The sequence below is a fragment of the Perna viridis genome, chromosome 7, assembly GCF_037379345.1.
Source record: "Perna viridis isolate PV_CMFRI_1.1 ecotype Kerala chromosome 7, ASM3737934v1, whole genome shotgun sequence".
NCBI classification, from domain to species: Eukaryota; Metazoa; Mollusca; class Bivalvia; order Mytilida; family Mytilidae; genus Perna; species Perna viridis.
The window spans coordinates 3,389,662-3,410,163 of record NC_142451.1 but is presented as its reverse complement, the minus strand read 5'-3'; the positions used below and the strand labels follow the sequence as shown (position 1 = coordinate 3,410,163).

The 20,502-nt window shown below is 34.6% G+C and overlaps 1 protein-coding gene across 1 annotated transcript in view; it reads right to left on the bottom strand.

Annotated features, from left to right (window-relative positions):
- The window catches only part of LOC148610991 (beta-1,4-mannosylglycolipid beta-1,3-N-acetylglucosaminyltransferase brn-like), a 39,583-nt gene that overhangs the window by 14,267 nt on the left and 4,814 nt on the right, over positions 1-20,502 (bottom strand). The gene's annotated exons all lie outside the window — the stretch shown is intronic.

Genomic DNA, 20,502 nt, shown 5'->3' with positions numbered 1-20,502 from the left:
ATAGTTTTCCTTTACTCTTTCGTCTACCACGGATTTTTCCTCTGTTTATTTTACTTTGCTTTTTACACAAGTTCTTAATGTGAAAATTGAAATTTAGTTTAAAGTCAAAATGTATTCCTGGTAATTTAACTATGTCGTCAAAGCTGATTTTAGCTGAACCAATATCAAATGTGGTTGATTGATCTTTTTGCCGACTTTTATAATGTTATATTTTTTGGTTGTCTAATGTTCTTTTGCTATCTGGTTATATTGAGTCAAATCCTGGACCTAGCTGCGATACACCATCCTCGACATCTACTAGGGATGATACCATTGATGATTTCCGAGATAATATGCAAGCTTTACCGACCTTCATTCACTTGAACATTCAAAGCTTATTTCCGAAGCTTCACATCGTCAATATAGAACTGCGTAATATTGATATTGTCTGTCTCAACGAAACGTGGGCATGTCTGGTAATCTTTTAACATGGTTTTGTAGTTATTTGAGAGATAGAAAACAAAGGGTGGTTTAAATGGGCATGAATCTTCATGGGTTTCGATAACTGCTGGTGTTCCGCAAGATTCCATCTTAGGTCCCATGCTATTTCTGATTTTCATTAACGACATTGTTGATGAAGTTAACTGTACATAAAACTTTTTGCAGATGATACTAGCGTATATGCCATTGTAGACAGCCCTCTCTTGGCATCGATTTATTTCAATTCTGATATACAAATAATTCATCGATGGACCGAGAGATGGATGGTCACATTTAATCCGAAGAAAATTGAGTCAACGATAGTATCTAGAAAATTAGACCCAGACCACCATCCACGGTTACATATGGCTGGTATTGTTATTAAAATTGTACTGAATATATGAAGGATCGTTTAGAAAATATTAACTGCGAGGCAGCACGTATTGTAACCGGTGCCACCAACTTGACCACTCTGAATACTCATTTGCATGAGACGGGATGGGAGATAAAGAGACAGACGGACAAACCACAAGCTTATTATTTTCCATAAGATGGTTAACACGATAATGCTCCAGCATATCTTTGTAACTTATTCCCAGCCACGTGGTACCAGTCCCATTTGCTAGTGCTTATGGAACTCGCAACGCCGACATTTGGTCAATATACCTACGCGAACTATCATAACAGTTTTCTTCCCTCAATCATTAGATATCAATGTCATTTATTACATGCATATTTGGTCTTGTGTGTCTAAGATGAAAGGAAGTAGAACATTGAAAGGACAGATTGGTGTGCTGACAAAGTTTGTAATCGGATGATTTTTCTCTCTCAGATTCTTAAAGGATTAAAGTTTTAAACAAAATTAAGTTTATTTTCTATCCTTCAAAATGCATAGTTAATGAAATTTTAAAAAAGACTGTATATTACAAATGAGTGCGGAACCAAAAAATACAAAACTTTCGGTACCTTCAAACTTTTGATGGTGGTTGAAAATAAAGATGGTCAACCTCTATTCCCATGGTGATTTTTCGATCTCTGAATCAAAGTACTATAACAAAAAATGGTTTTTGAGTCCTAGTTTAATTAGATATTACTGAAAAACTTGAAATGGTCAGTGTTGTCGGCTATAGAAAAATAAATACTACCGTTTTCCCTTTAGCAGATAATTTCGATTGTTTCTGTGGATATAAACCACTAAAATCCCCAAAAACACTTTCGTAACAAAGTGTTAGCCAATCATTTGCACGATTACGAGTGACGCTGGCCATCAGCTGACTGTTACTAAACTTGGAAACTACTTTCACTTTGACAGCTACCATGGTCTACAACTGTCAGTCGAATAAAGAGCTGAATCGACTTGTCATCATCGTAAAAGAATAGAATATTTGGAAAAAAATTGTATGTAAAAAACAACAAGGCTCATTTTAAATAACAATGAACAGACACTAAACAATTTAAAAGATTATGATACGGAGGCATTCGGCCCGGCACGAATTTAAATGTTTAGGTCAAAAATGGTTAAAAAAATATCTCAAGCAACGAGGCTGTAGCATCGATTCCCTAAAAAGGATAAGATTAGGGGGAATTGCCAGCTTGAATTCAGGCAGGAGCATATCTGTGGTATGCCCTCTTTAAAGTGGCAAAACAGTACATCTCGCAAAGAGATTACTCACAATCTGACAGGACAATTTTCAGTTGATCCAACTAATGATATACATGAGACCATGAACCCCATATACTGTCAATTGCCCAATTCCATATTCTGTGAAATGACACCATATCAGGAATCCCAGACTGACATAAACACCCAATGGTCTCTTCTATTGTATAACACATGAGCCCATGAACCCCACAGACTGTCATAAATACCTAATGGTCTCTTCTATGGTATAACACATCTGACCAGGTACACCATAGACTGTCATAAACACTCAATGGTGTCTTCTTTGATAAAAGACACGAGACCATGAACCGCATAGACTGTGATAAACACCCAATGATCTCTATTGTATGACATATGAGACCATGTACCCCATAGACTGTCATAAACACTTCTTTTATAAAAAGACATGAGAGCATGAACCACAAAGGCTGTCATAAACACTCAATGGTCTCTTATTTTATTAATGATATGAGACAATGAAGCACAAAGACTGTCATAGATACCCGATGGTCTCTTCTTTTGTATAACACATGAGACCATGTACCTCACAGACTGTCATAAACACTTAATGGTCTCTTCTTTTATAAAAAGACATGAGAGCATGAACCACAAAGACTGTCATAAACACTCAATGGTCTCTTCTTTTATAAAAGACATAAGACCATGAACCCCGTAGACTGTCATAGATACCCAATGGTTTCCTCTATGGTATAGCACATGAGACCATGAACCCCATAGATTCATAAACAACCAGTGGTCTCTTCTTTTTTCAACACATGAGACCGTGAATCCATAGACTGCCATAAATACCAAGTGGTCTCTTCTATTGTATAATACATGAGACCATGAACCAAATTGACTGTCATAAACACCCAGTGGTCTCTTCTATTGTATAACACATGAGCTCATGTACCCCACAGACTGTCAGAAACACTCAATGGTCTCTTCTATGATATAACACACGTGACCAGCAACCCCATATACTGTCATAGATGGTCTCTCCTATGATATAACATATGAGACCATGAACCCCATCGACTCATAAACACCCAGTGGTCTCTTCTTTTGTGTAACACGTGAGACCATGAACCCAATAGACTGTCAAAAACACCCAATGTTCTCTTCATTGATATAACACATAGACCATGAACCACATAGACTGTCATAAACACTCAATGGTCTTTTCTTTTACAATGTATATTACATATGAAACCATGGACCACCTAAACAGTTCTTAGTCTCTTCTATGATATCACACATGAGACCATGAACCCCCTAGACTGTCATCAACACTCCATGATCTCTTCAATGATATAAAACATGAGACCATAAACCATATAAACTGCCACATACACATAGTGGTCTCATGTATGATATAAACATGAAACCATGAATCTAATAGACTGTCATAAATAGGTAATGTTTAAATTTTCATATTTTTGTTCAACATCACAATTCACTTACACTTAAAGTTATGTTTTTATCAACTTGAAGGGAGTGGGAATTTCAAACTGTTCAACTATTTCTGCCTCTGTTGTTTTTTTTTATTGTTTAATACATCTGTTAAATGTCTCATTTTATTTTTGTTCTTTTAACAAAGAGTGGATATCGTAGTTTTATTTTCCAGATTTTTAATAATATTGGTACATTTATCAATCATCATAGAAGGTCTAAAAAATTCCCAACGATGTTGCGATGCAAATTTGACAGTTCGAACATCGTTGGGAATTTTTCAGACCTTTCTATACGTTTACATATCTTCCCTGTATCAATTTGATCCGATTCAGTGTAGTGAATAGAGTCGTCACATTCTGAGACGTTTATCTATACACCTTTTATATCTGTTACCACACCCTGTATCTACTTCATATATCTATCATCACACCCTGTATCTACTTCATATATCTATCATCACACCCTCTACACACCTGTTATATCTATCACCACACCCTCTATACACGTTATATATCTATCGACAAACCCTCTATACACCTCCTATATCTGTCACCACACCTATACACGTTCTATATCTATCACCATACCCCCTATACACCTTTTATATCTATCATCACACCTATACACGTTCTATATCTATCACCACACCCTTTATACACCTTCTATATCTATCACCACACCCTCCATACACCTCCTATATCTATCACCACACCCTGTTTACACCTTCTATATCTATCACCACACCATTTGTTCACTTTATATATTTCTCACCATTCCCTTTATTCATCTTCGTTAATCAACATACTCTCTTTACACCTTAAGATCTACGCTACACCTTGTATTCATCTCCACTAAAACACCGAAATCATTGGTGAATATATTCCCACAAAATGATGTACTCGATTGCAATCTATTTTTGGTGCTTCCAGTAAGAGTTAGAATATTTATAGCAAGACAATATGTGCCACTTCATGTTTTGTATGTTTGTTTTTTTTTTTCAGAATGGATGCACAATTAATTGAAAGGGGGAAAAGGAACGAAACATTGTCAGTTATCTGGTTACTATCCATTGCTATGTTTATTTTATCGTTGTACTTTATAGTAACTAGTTTACAACACAAGTTTAACATCAACAGAAGAAGAATTTTACAACTTGAATATATTGACCAAGGGTATAGTATCTTTGACATACAATGATTGACCCGAATTGGCGAACAAGTCGAGGATAGGCTGTGTTAACAACAGACCGTGGAGTCAGAGAACAATTTTCTATTAGAATGTGATCTTTATAATAACATTCGAAATGACAAGTTTCATGATATTGTTAATTTTAATGAATATACTGTCGTGAACACTATTGCTAAGATGAATTTTTCAATGTCTGAATATGCAAGGAAAATGGCAGAGTTTATTGTTCGAGCTTCCAATTTAAGACGTTCTCACATATACAAGTAATTGTTAACGTTCTTTTTAATTTTTTTTAATACTTTTATTTTCAAAAATCTCTTTTTACTTTTCGTCATTACGTTAAAGATGTTCTGTTGACATACGTGATTATTTTATTGTTTCTATATAAAATGATTTAAATATAAGGTGACTTAAAAGTCCAAAGGGTGGGTGTTTGATACTTTATATTTATTTATTCGATGTAACATATTTATCATATATGTTTACGCAGGTCACTATGATAAAATAATTACATTGTACTTACTTACTTATCATAACTTAACTAGTCATTAAACATTGTCTGTATGAAGAAGTAAGTGATTAAAGGATTGCATTTATTTTGCATAAACTAATTGATTCGGAAAATTATACACTCCATACATGACATGTACAAATATATCACAGATTGTAGCTAATTTGACAGTACATTAAATACAGGCCAGTATAATCATGTTGAATGTACAGCTTTGACAGAAAAAAAATACAAAAAGAAAAGACAAATCTTATTGCAATCACCATACTCTTTATAGTAATCAGACACTCATTATTACAATCACCACATTTTATAGCAATTACCATATTTTTTTTTAAATCACCATACTATTTATAGCTAGAAACACAAACATTATAAAAATCACCGGAATATAAAAAAAAATATGCAAATCGTAACACAAAAGTTTCTAAATACGATTTGTATTTACTGATGAAATTTTAACCGAGGCTATCTTTGTAAGAATCATGCAAAATCTAAAAATGTTATTCACCCCAATAAAAAAGGCTATATTTTTTTGTAATTATATTGTTTTATGGGTATGTATTGTGAGATGTGTAATTATTTTTTTTCATATCTGCCTGCTCTTAGGAGATAATCAACATTAAAAATCCAATAGATTCGATTGTATTTGAGTGTTATTTACAGAGTTGCTTCCTTTTATTTTGAAATCTACAGTGCATTCTATATGATTTTTATCTCCTATGAACAAGGGTTATATGAAAAACCACATGTTACTTTCTGTTAACCATGACATTTTAAGCAAAATATCAAAAATAAAAATATGTAGACTTTCAGACCATTTTCCACCTTATTTCAAATGTTCGTAGCATATTTCATCAACACCATATGCTTTTTTATTCGGAAGACTATGAAGCATTTTAGTGAGTTCAGCACGATCAAAATTACGAATAGCAGAGTTATTATTCCTTCGACGAATTTCTAAAAGTTTTTTCTTGTACTGTATCGTCGTTTTGACCATCGGGAATCTTAGCCATTTGTTCGAAGTGTTTTGAAAATTCGTTACATACGTCAGATACACTGTGAAGCACCTTGTCGCCCGATTTTAATGCAACACAAGTATTCTTTTTCTGTTTACGTGAGTTGATAATTGACCATGCTAGTTTTTGATCTACCTCTATAGAATTCTGAATAGTTTCTGATACTGATGTGAAATAATCATCGTATGCTTTTCCGAGCTCATCGCGGAAGAATTTCTTCAGTGCTTTGTAGTTAGCATAAGACTCACAACTATACGATCTAGGTTTACCGTCAAGTATCCATGCATCCAATAGACGCATTACATCTTGTTGTTGAGACCTTAACCGATAGGGTTTAAGGTGCTTACGGAATTTGACCAGGGACAGAGTTTCAATAGATGAATTAGACATAGCCTTAAGCAGTATATTATTATATGTTACAATGTCATCACACTCATGTTGAGAGAGCGTCCATAAATGTTGATAGACAGCAAAACTATAGTCAATCACTTTCCCAGTGACAACCGCTTTGTCCCATGCAATCTTACATGTAGTTGAATATTCTAAGTTTGTGTTTTCAATATATGGAATTATTGTCAATGAGCACAACACGGGGTAATGATCAGATACATTTACAGCATGATCGTCAAAAACTTTAGCGCTGATAACATTCGATGAAATTTCTTTAGGTAAAAGAATGTGGTCTATCATGGTTGTGGGACCATTCTGAAAATCTAAAAATGTAAAGCATGGTCCTAGATATTTAACGTCACTGTTTACTGAAAAGATATTTGAGTCATTTAACAGTGTCTCAGCATAACGAGTGCGTTCAGAATCGTAAAAATCGTGATGTGAGCGTCTAATTTAGACATTAAGGTCTCCCAGTAGAATCATATGACCATGTTCACTATATATGGAGTAAGTCTACATAATCTTTAAACAATTGAATCGAGATTGAGGAGGCAGGCGTATATATCGCAAATATATACAAGTCGACTTCAATTTCCCGTGCAACAAATTGGTCGTAAGATCGATGAATGAGCAAGGCCACACCCTTTCTATAGTTCGAAAAAGTTTGTAACTCAGGGTTTTGATAGTCCATGCTTTTTGAGTACGCTATATATTCAGTGTTTATTTTGTCCAAGAAGTGAATATGACGCAGACGCAACCAATGCTTGGAGAAGGCGCATACATCAATTGAATGATTCTAAAGACATTGATTAAGGTACGATGTTGCTGACATCACACATTTACAGTTCCATGCCATTAAGTTAATTGAGTTATAATTTAAGTATTTTTCTTTCAAGTTTTGAGATAAAGCTTCCTTAGTTTGCTATTTATTTACTATAAACACGAAAGCATTGCTTCAAAGTTCTGTTTACTTATATATTTTATTTGTTTGCAATAATGTTAAAGGGAAAAGCTAAATCGATGTTTTATTTTGTACTTATATATTTTGGAAATTATTGGACTTGACTCTGTGGAAATAAAATGTGTATAGGTTGAACCTCGTCTATTTTAAGGTCCCGCTAAGATGTGTGTCCGCTGAGTCCCGTACAAATCGCACAATTAAAATCAAGCAAGTTTCAGTTTCCTCACAAAAATGAAATAACATGGAAAAGAATCAAACACAGATAAATCGGTTGCATCCCCTGAAAAGACCAGAATGTGTTTGTCAAAGGGAAGCATCTCTCTGAAACCTGTCATCATTTACAAGGAATTATATCTCCTGAATTTCCTTTAAAGAATTACGCTAGGTCCTTAGACAAGGAATATCAAAACTTCCATCAATGTTCGTTTTCTTTGTTTATTTGTGGCATTGAAAAACAATCAATCTGTCATAAGATTTCAATGTTATTTGTTACATTAGCCGCAAATGAAATACTAGTAGCAAAGCAAAATGTACTTTTTATCCTTCTTCGTGTCCTTCTAATCAAGTGGATGTATAGATATTATGTACAATGCGTGATAAATTGAGTGGCGGGCGAGAGACTATCTGTTGAAAAAAAAAAACTAATTAACCAAACTGTACAAAAATGTCTGCAAGTTCTTCTGGATTTTTTTTTATAAATCCGCTTTTAATCAATTCGATCCATTTCTAGCACGGCAAGTGTCACAATAACTTTGAATACAAGTTTTCAAAGTTGTCAGGATCAAAGTGAGCAATTTAGAAGTTGGTGCACATGGTAGGGCCTGCAACAAAACTCTTTTTGTATACAGACTTATAAAGATTGGGTATCCGATACAAGGAAAGAAAAATCTTCGTTTTATAAAGAGCTTCCAAAGTATGGGGATTGCTTTAACGACTTTAACGAGTATGGGGTTGCTATAATGAATGTAGTGATTGCTATAATGAGTGTGGTGATTGCTATAATGAGCGTGGGGATTGTTATGATGACTATGGGAATTGCTATAATAGGTGAGGTGATTGCTATAATGAGTATGATTATTACTATAATGAATATAGCGATTGCTATAATGAGTATGGTGATTGCAATAATGAGTATGGCGATTGCTATAATGAATGTTTTGATTGCTATAATGAGTATGGTGATTGCTATAATGTGTGTGGTGATTGGTATAATGAGTATGGTGATTGCTATAATGAGTTGATTGCTACAATGAGCGTGGGGATTGTTATGATGAGTATGGGCATTGCTATAATGAGTGTGGTGATTGCTATAATGAGTGTGGTGATTGCTACAATGAGCGTGGGGATTGTTATGATGAGTATGGTGATTGCTATAACGAGCGTGGGGATTGTTATGATGAGTATGGTGATTGCTATAACGAGCGTGGGGATTGTTATGATGAGTATGGTGATTGCTATAACGAGCGTGGGGATTGTTATGATGAGTATGGGCATTGCTATAATGAGTGTGGTGATTGCTATAATGAGTATGGTGATTGCTATAACGAGCGTGGGGATTGTTATGATGAGTATGGTGATTGCTATAATTGGTGAGGTAATTGCTATAGTGAGTATGGTGATTGCTATAATGAGTGTGTTGATTGCTATAATGAGTGCAGTGATCACTACAAAGAGAATGGTTATTGCTACAAAGAGCAAGGTGATTGTCATTTAATTAATACACTTTTTGTATTTTTTCTTTCAAAGTTGGTAATACATAGTTATTCATGCCTGTATTTAATGTATTTAATTAGCTATTATCTGTGATATATTTAATGTCAATGATATGTACGGGGGTGTAAAAATTGCAAAATCAATTATTTTATGCAAAATTAATGCAATCCTTTAATCACCTGTAAATGATTGAAAAGGTAAATGACTAGTTACTGTATGTCAAAGATACTATATCCTTGGTAAATGGATTTTAGTTGTAAAATGCTTCTGCTGTTGATGTTAAATTTGTCTTGTAAACTAGTTACTAAAAAGTACAACGATAAAATAAACATAGCAAATGGATAGTAACCAGATAACTGACAATGTTTTGTTCTTCTTCATTTAGCTTCTTTCATTTAGCTGTCCCACCTTCTGAAAAAATAAGCAACCATTACAAGAAATTTCACATGATATTCCCTGCTCATACAGAAAGCAACCAAAACCGACTTCAATGTATGTCATATTTATGTAACTTGAAAACAATCAGCCAAGTTGATTCTAATATACTGTGCAATTTGTTAATTTAATTAAATGCCGTGCAAAGCAAGGCAAAAAATATTATGGGGTGTAACTTGTGGTAAATTTTTCTTTCTTCCCGATTAAGGAGGGGGGACGTACGCCGTTACGCCAGTCCTTGAATCCACGCCTGCCATTGAGTGTTTATTACAGTCTACGGGGTTCCTGGTCACATGTGTTACACAACAGAGATCACCGGGTTCATGGACTCGTGTGTTATATCATACAAGAGATAATTGGGTATATATGACAGTCTATGGGGTTCATGGTCTCATGTCTTTTATCAAAGAAGAGACCATTGAGTGTTTATGCCAGCCTTTGTGGTTCATGCTCTCATGTCTTTTATAAAAGAAGAAACCTTTTGGTGTGTATAACAGTCTATGGGGTTCAAGGTCTCATGTGTTATACAATAGAAGAGCCCACTGGGTGTTTATGAAAGTCGATGCTGTTCATGGTCTATGTGCTACATCAAAGAAGAAAACATTTGGTGTACATGAGTGTCCATGTTGTTCATGGCCTATGTGCTACATCAAAGAAGAAAACATTTGGTGTACATGAGTGTCCATGTTGTTCATGGTCTCATGTATTTTATCAAAGAAGAGACCATTGAGTGTTTATGACAGTTTATGGGGTTCATGGCCTCATGTATTATATTATAGAAGAAACCATTGTGTATCAATTAGTCTTTGTGGTTCATGGTCTCTTGTCTTTTATCAAAGAGACCATTGAGTGTTTGTGTTTATGACTGTCTATGGAGTTCCTGGTCACATGTGTTATATCATAGAAGAGACAACTGGGTATTTATGACAGTCTATGGGGTACATGGTCTTAAGTCTTTCATAAAAAAGTGACCATTGAGTGTTTATGACAGTCTATAGGGTTGCTGGTCGCATGTCTAGTATCACAGAGGAGACCATTGGGTGTTTACGACAGTTTATAGGGTTCATGGTCTCATGTGTTATACAACAGAGATCATTGGGTATTTATGACAGGTTATGAAGTTCCTGATCTCATATCTTTCATCAAAGAAGTGATCATTGAGTGTTTATGACAGTTCCTGGTCACATGTCTTATATCATAGAAGAGACCATTAGGTATTTATGACGGTCTGTGGGGTTCATGGTCTCATGTGTTATACAATTGAGGAGACCATTGGGTGTTTATGTCAGTCTATGGGATTCCTGGTATGGTCTCATTTGTTATATCATAGAAGATAAAATTGGGTGATTGACAGTCTATGGGGTTCATGGTCTCATGTATATTATTTGGGTCAACTGAAAATTGTCCTGTCAGATTGAGAGATCTACTGCTTTGCCACTTTAAGAGGGCATGCCACAGATATACCCCTGCATGAATTCAAGTTGGCAATTCCCCCTAATCTAATCCTTTTTTTTTGGGAATCGATGCTAGAGCCTCGTTGCTTGAGATATTTTTTAACCACTTGTGACCTACAAAATATATACTCGTGCAGGGCCGAATGCCTCCGTATCATAATCTTTTAAATTGTTTAATGTTTGAACATTTCAAAATGACCCTTGTTTTTTTACATACAATTTTTTCCAAATATTCTATTATTCTTTTACAATGATGACAAATCGATTCAGCTCCTCATTCGACTGACAGTTGTAGACATGCTAGTGGTCAAAATGAAAGTATTTTCCATTCGGAGCCTTTACAAGTACCGAGCGTTCCGAATAAGCTAGAATAGATCACGGTCTCATCAATTGTTTTGTACTGTAGATATACCTCCTCATATGTGGTATTTGTAATACATGACAGACTAAGGGGTTTCTTAACTCCCTTGGCTATCATTTAGGCTCTCGCGGACGGTGTAAAGCATCGAAGCATTTACCCGTAAATGTGGGTCATGGTGTATTTGTGGAAATTAGTTGTCATGTCATTTATTAAATTCATTAAATGCATTATCACGTGATTTAATGTCGATCTGTGACCTAGTCATCCAATTTGTGATCTGCACGCTATATATTGTACAGCCTAACAGTATTTGCTGAATCTTGGACCCAGCAAAATACTTTTTGGGATAAAGTCAACACTTTCCAGTACATGTAAGACAGACAGGGCAGGTCAACTTATTGGTGCATGCCAGTCAACTGATTAGAAATCTCCAAGGCCGAAAAAATAATGTTATGTTTCCGAGCACCATTCTAAAATTTTGTAGGGTCGGTAGGTAGGGATTTATTTTTATATAAAACTTTTGAAATGAAATAAGTCATTATAGTGACACCAAACTCAGAATACAGTGAAAACGAAATATGCAAAGACTAAAATAAAACATGTAATAGACTTAATCCACGGCCTAATCCATTTTGGGATTCGGCGCTTGAGATATTTTTTTTGTTTTGACGGTGGTGGTCAAAACAAAAAATATCTCAAGTACCGAATCTCAAAAGGGATTATCCACGACCAAGAGTACACTCATGTCATTTGTGTTTACAATCGACTGTAAATATAAACAACCGGTATATTTCTTACTCTTTGTTTTTCCATCTAGGATAGAGAAAAAAATCTTCGGATTTATTTTCTTTTTTTTTTTTTAAAGACAATCGGCAGACTTTTTAATTATATTTTTTTTCAATATCCCAAAAAAAAATTGGGTGGGGGGTCTGAAGGAGGGTCGGTAGGGTGACCGAAAACATTTTTTTAGACCTAAACGTATGGTCTATTTATTACTCCAGCAGTGCTAGAGGTTATCTGGCAAGCTACTTTCTGACTTGGGTTGGGGTATGGTGGAACGGAATTCCAACCTCTTACATTGTAGGAGTTGTTTATGCATATATAAATACTATGAGGTTTGGGTTTTGGGTTTTGGGTTTTCAAAAGCGGTTCTAAATTCTATTTTTTTTTTCAAATTGTTAAGTATTTTTTCAATGGAAAAATGCTCATAAAGTAGTCCAGGAGGTAGGTATAGATTCTTCAAATTGCATTTTATCAAGAATACAAGTTGAATATGGTCTATATTTCTTCTCATTTTGCAGGAGGAAAAACTTGGGGTCCAAGGTTAAACAGGACCTTCCTTTTACATAACTTTTAGGAGTTTGTGTTCCATACACGTAAGCGTATATCATGTATATGAACTTTTCGATATTTTCTTTCAAAACACATGGCATTGAGGAATCTGTTGTTAGGGAGTCCAATTAGCTGCCCATTACTGTAACATGAAGTTTCGGGGATTCTATATTATACATATAGAGATTATGTACACATAAAAGTACAGTGTACATAAAAAACAGCAAAAAAAATCCTGTTTGATTTTGAGTTTGAAATTCAATTTGATATCCAAATCCGTTCTATATAACCCGGAAACGAATGTCAAACGAATATCGAACAGAAGAAATTTCCGTCTGATATTCAGTTTGATATTCAAATCCATTCTATATTCAATATATAACCCGGAAACGAATGTCCATCGAACAGCAAAAAAATCCCGTTTGATATTCTGTTTGATATTCAAATACATTCTATATTCAATATAGTCTAGTCTGCATTTGACAAATCAAACATGTTTTATGCATGTATAAAAGTAAATAAAGGATTAGGTGGCTTCTGAAATCAAAACATTTAATGTGAGCAAAAAGACGGGATATCTCATTGTACTAGTAACCGTCACGTTATGACTTTATATATTTGTTATTGTGTTTAAATAGTTAATGAACTGTACAAGTACGACAGGTCCATCTAGTCTGCATTTGACAAATCAAACATGTTTTATGCATGTATAAAAGTAAATAAAGGATTAGGTGGCTTCTGAAATCAAAACATTTAATGTGAGCAAAAAGACGGGATACCTCATTGTACTAGTAACCGTCACGTTATGACTTTATATATTTGTTATTGTGTTTAAATAGTTAATGAACTGTACAAGTACGACAGGTCCATCTAGTCTGCATTTGACAAATCAAACATGTTTTATGCATGTATAAAAGTAAATAAAGGATTAGATGGCTTCTGAAATCAAAACATTTAATGTGAGCAAAAGGACTGGATACCTCATTCTACTAGTAGAAACATTAAGTGTAAGTATTTGTAAGAATCAGGCAAAATGGGAAAAATCAGAAACATACTTGTCAAAATCCCACCAATCTGACAATGTAATATCACTCAAGGATACTTTCTCTATTTGAAAAGATCATTTATTTATTTGGTATCTGCATCATTGGATTTGCTCAGAATTTTTTCAATAGAATCTTAGAAAAACGAGACACCGCTATCTGCCCATGACATGTTCATTTTCAGTGCATTTCAATGAAATTGTAACTCAGTGTTCCAGCATGGTATGGAAAATCTTGTCTGATTTCCATGATTCTGATTGTTCAAATAGTCAAATTACACTATAAAAATGCATTTATTTTTGTTATAATTCTCAGTCAAACGCAAGCCCAAGTATTCTACACAAGAAGGAACTGTTTATCTCAAATTCTTGTATAACTTTCGGGATGATGGCTGTGAAGTGTGGAATAAGTTCAGGGAGATGATTTAGTGACATAAGCCAGAAGGAGCACACAACTACAATTGTCAGCATCATTAATGAAGTTAGTACTTTTTAATGTCTTTCCCTTGTTACACGTATCAAAATCTAAGAATTTCAAAAAGTTTTGGTAAAAATACACTATTTTCTTTAATACAGCTTTTTGAAGTAATATGGGATACATGTACCACCTCTTTTCTCTAAATCAAAGTGTAGAGAAAATAATAGATAATGTTTTTTTCAACTCAAATGACAATTTTGGATACATGAATATATGTAGATCATTGATTGAAACACTTTCTGCTTTAGGCAGTGTAGGGTATGAAACACTGTCAGGTGCATATAATGTTCCTTTGAAGAATATTGTTTTGTCACCTGTCGCAATGCAGAAGGGGACAAAGAAAAACTGGTGTCCATATGTCCGTCCGTCTGTCACACTGAATTCAACTCCTTGAAAACTGTTCGACGGATTGTGTTCAGATTTTGTTGCATTGTTGGTCATTATATGTATGGGTGCACTCTACAGTTAAATTACGGCGCACTGTTTCCCACACCAAGTTACCCCGGTCAAATTTTGTAAAACTTAAAAGTTGAAATTTGGTGGATATATTGATTAAATGTAGATAAACATTTATACATAGACAGATGTAACATATGTTATGGTAAACAGGTATAATTTAAATGAAAAAAATGGTATCCGGAACGTTTCAGTCCCCTGTCGTATTAGGTTCTCTCCTCAGCATCAGATGGCTGATTTTCAAAATACCTTATTTCGCACGAACTTTTGGGACTAAAATTGTGAGAGAATGAATCGGAAAGGGTCTCATAATTTTTACCTTTTTTTCCACCTACTCCATGCATGCTTTCATCCTGTGGTAGTGCCTGATATTTTATAAAACATAGTATTTGGTTGTTAATTTTGCACTCCTGATTTGTACTTAAACTCAGTACGTTACCATGGCTACTGGATTTTATAAGAATAATCACTAAATTACTTATAAATGACTTGAACCTCCACACACCAAGGATTTAGAAAATATGCACTTTTTTATGACAAAACACTAGAAATTTCTGTGTGTAGTGCCTCAAAACAGCTTTATTTCAACAAAATGAGACCAAATTTTCAGAAATGACCTAACTGTATTGTACTACCGATATGATAGTATTGCACCGTCATTTTTGTTCTACACATTTTACTTATGGGACTTTGTTTTGTTTGTACATACTTCACTATACCAACACTTAGTGGGTGCAACTCCTCCGAAACTTCTTAACGGATTTTGTTCAAATTTTGTAGGATTGTTAGTCACCATATGTACCGGTAGTTGATCATGTTATTGAACCAGTACATTAATTCTACGAATTTTACAGGAGTTATGGGACTTTATTGAATTTGCACATACTTCACTACAGGAACACTTAGGTCTCACTAACCACTTCCAGGTCAAATGCCACCCCCCTATGTAGTACCAAAAACACACTGAACCTAGACATATGCATTGTAAGTGCATTATTTGTGTGTATTATGATTAAAAATAGTCAAAATAAAGCTGAGAATGTGTACTTTAAAATCATATATGTAATTAACTACAAAAGTGTATGAATATTGTTTACATGTGTGAGTAATTTGCCTCCATGCTGTCAGTTAGCAGAACAGGTGAAAATGAGGATTTTCAGTATTATCTATTCAAGTAAATTTTGTGAAGAATTTCTACAATCATTGTACCATTAGCATAATGATTTTGGAAGCCTTATTTTCCAAGCTTTGCAACGGTATGCAACTTTAAGATGTCATTTGTCCTGGGAATTCACAGTGAAACTTTGAAAATTACTTTAACATGGAAACGTTAGAAGTGGTTAGTGAGACCTTAGTAGGTGTACAGTAATAAACACTAGCCAAATGTATTTATAAAATTTTGATTTTAAATTTTAGATAAAATTATTACATACTCTGGTCTAGGTACTTTATTTACATGTATCGTGTCTAGATAGTTTCATATACATTTGTATCCCTACTGGACTCAGCTTCTCCATAGATGTACATGTACACAACTGTTTTTGGTGTGATACAAGTAGTCATACCCACAAATATTGAACATATTGTATATGTCTGTAGTATGTTAGAGTCATGAATTTTGGAAATATTCTCCAGCGCATTTCTGAATTACAATGAACATATATATAATAATGAAAGTGATAATTTTATTATGTAAATATTTTTTTAGGCTGTACTTGTCTTTGCAGTTGAAAGCCAGCTTACATGAAACCATTGTGATTGGAGGATAGACCAAATTGGGACCAGTGTACACTGACTGTGAATGGCAATTTCAACACACGATCAAATAACTATGGAATGTTTATGAGAATATGAAAAAAAATGTTTCGTTGTTTTAAAAACGATATCAAAGCTGATGATAAATTAAGGTGAAAGGGAGCAACTTTATAAAGAAGATATGTGTAAGGGGACTTTGCCTTCTGTTAGTTCATGGATAGTCATATAACATGTACAACACGTACGAGTACGGTATACAAAATATACATGTACATGTAACAAATGTAACTACAAATATTGATTGCATGTATTTTGTCATTAATATTCTATAGAAGGGCAGAAGTGGATTTACAAAGATCAAAGGTCAATCAAGTAAGACATGTAAATATAGTCATCAACCGGGCTAAGGAGGTGCCGTTCTAGTGATTCTATATAATCGAACTATCTGTTGGAGCATTGGTATCAACTTGTATCAATGGTAGGCAAAGAAATATACATATGTATATCTAGTGTACAAATACATTTAATACTTAGTTTTAAGTTAAAGCAAAAACTGCATTATCTTCAGTATCTCTAATCACAAAAGTAATAAAACATGACACTAAAAAATGTGAAATTATAAAATACTAGGTCAGAAATATGAAGTGGACAAGAAGCCATATTTTTTTTTATAATATTTAAGATAATTTGTTTACTTTCTTAGATATATCTGCCGTTCCTTGTAACATTATAGGGATTGGTAGGAAATTATATGGACCGCCTTGCTTTCAAATTAAGAACGTGACATCATAATAAATGTCAGACGATTCATGTTAAACTACATTAGGTTGTGATACTTCAGTGAAATGGCAACATATATGGAACAGATGGTCCTCTAAAATTCAATGGACCTCAGTAATTCGTCGGTCTATATATTTTTTTGGGGACAACCAGCAAGTCCAAATATTACTCATATAATTAGCTAAGAGTAATCAAGGGAACCAAGGTTCTAGCGGAAATCAAAAGAATGTAATCCTGGGACAAAGGGACAAAGATCAAACATAGAAAATCTTTAAGTGTAGATCAAAATATGAGGCAATGTATCAAGTCCCCGAAACTAGGATTGTTTAACCATAATACGTCATCTATACAGCGGAACTGAGATTAAAGGATCTAGCTAAACGATATTCTTTCTTTCGGATCAGATCAGCTGTAAAGTCAGCCTCATAAGAGTGAGGAAATAGGTTGGCAAGTAGAGGAGCACACTTTGTTCCCATTGGAGTGCCGACCGTTTGTTGAAATTTAAAACCTGTCTACCACACTGGACAAATATGTTGTCGATCAAAAATTCCAGCATTTTGAAATCATTTTCTGTATATTTTGAAGATGATTTGGAATTATTTTTTTTTACAAAGTATGAGGAGTCTCTACCAAGAACTATATATTTATATCTAGGTAAACCATCTTATTTTGGCGAAACAAATATGTATAATGTTTTTAAGTCGTGATTTTTACTGAATATGGGGAATAGCAGTATACAGTATTGAAAAATCATAGGTTTTAATGTTTTTTATATTCTCATAATGATCTTGAATTGAGGGTCTCCAAAAATTTTCGAATTTTTCAGGATCCACATTGAATTAATACTACTACGGAAGTAACAAGTGTTGTGGTAGGACTGGAGACCCTCTTTGACAGCTGTTAGTATGGAAGTTAAAAGTTTTGAAAGAGATTTGGTGGTACGTTTTGCAGATCCAGCTAATTCTCGGGTGTTATTCAAATCATACGTCGTTTGACAATCGGATAATGCCGCGTAAAATCATTGTGGTTATATTCTTAAGACAACTATATTGTTGGTAATTGAGATATCGATGTTACTCCTTATATCTGGATTGGAATTCAATCCAGACCCTCCTGTTAACGTTGATGATAATTTTTCTGAGGACGGAAGTTCAATTTCTGATAGTGAGTTCTCAGAATTTTCATGTATTTATGATTTGTTGTCAAATTTGGTTTCGTTTCTACATTTAAATGCACAGAGTTTATTACCTAAGATAACTTAATATTAGCCGAATATAGTGAGGTAGATATATTGTCGTTTACTGAAATATGGTTGAAACTATCTGATGCGGATGACTCTACAGAATTAATTCATTATCAAATACCATTTCATAGGTACAGGCAGGGGAGTCGTAGATGGGGTGGGATCATAGTATATGTCAAGGACAATGTCAATGCCACCCGGCCATCCGACTTAGAATTACCTGACCTAGAAGTAATATGGATACAACTAAAGATACGTGATAAAAGGTTTTATATGGGACTTTTTATATACCACCTCAAAGTAATAATGAAGTATGGAGTAAGATAGAAAGTTCTGTAGAGTCTGTCGTAAATGATGATTCTTGTGACAAGGTAATATTAACTGATGATTTTAATGATAAACAAGGTGAACCTAACTCAAGAATAAGTCGTATTTGTGCTACGTATAGTTTGGAGCAATTGATAGATGATCCAACAAATTTTACTGAGAATTCATCGTCAGTCATAGATTTAATTGTCACTAGTTGTATTGATTTTTTGCCTTAATAATATACTGGGGTGGGACATCCTTTATTAGACCAGGTTAGGTATCATTATCCTGTAATTGGGATATTAAATTCTTCCAAACCTACCAACAGTCCATTTCTGCGTAGAATATATGGCTGTTCGACAGAGGCGATTATGATAATTATCGTCAATTATTATCAAATACCGATTGGCATCAAGTATTCTTGTCAGATGATATTGACCGAATTGTATCTAATTTTTCTGACATCGTCTTGGATTCGGCCGGCGAATCGATCCCAAATAAATTGATAATGGTTCGGAGGTCGGACCCCAGATGGTTGACGAATGATCTACGGAGACTGGTTCGTAAAAAGAGGCACTCCAAAGCGCGACGTACGAATAGTGATGGTGACTGGGCCAAGTTTAGACATGTAAGGAACGTTGTTACTTTACAAGAACAGAAAGAGCAACAGAGCTACCAAGCTCAGGTAGTAGACAAGCTAAAACATAACCACCCGTCTACGAAGTCTTGGTGGCAAATATGTAACCAAATTTCAGGTATGAAAGAACGCAAAGCTGCAAATAAATGGTAATCTTATCACCGATGATACTGCCAAAGCGGGTGAACTTAATGAGTTTTTCGTCTTACGAACGGAACTAGACGACTCTTAACACTCATCTTCCTCATCCTATCAAGGTGAAAATGAGATTAACGAATGTGTAATCAGTGAATCCGAGGTCGAAGATGTGTTGAAAAACCTTAACACGAGTAAGGCTTCCGGTCCTGACCTTATTAGCCCTAGACTTATGAAGACCGCATATTCCGAACTGAAGAGTCCCTTATGTAGACTTTTCAACCTCTCTCTCTCGAAGTCTCTCTTTCCATCTATGTGGAAAGAGCGAACGTCACGTCAGTTTTTAAGAGCGGAAATGAGCGAGAAGTTAAAAATTATCGGCCTATTCGCTAATGAGTATTATTTCAAAATGTATGGAACGTTGCATTTATAAGCACGTACATAATTTTCTGAGAGATAATCGGATTATTACTCACCACCAATCTGGATTTACTCATGGTGACTCAGCTATCAACCAACTACTGGAACCAAGGTCATAGCGGTAGTCAAAAGAATGCAATCCAGGGACAAAGACCAGATATGGAAAACAGACATACACAACAAAGAACATAAAGTAACTAAAATCATGCATTTAAAGTAACAAAAGCAAATGAGCAACTCGGGTTCCACTAAAAACTGGGAGCATGGTCCAGGTGCACCAGTAGGGTAAGCGTCCTCTGCTTTTCT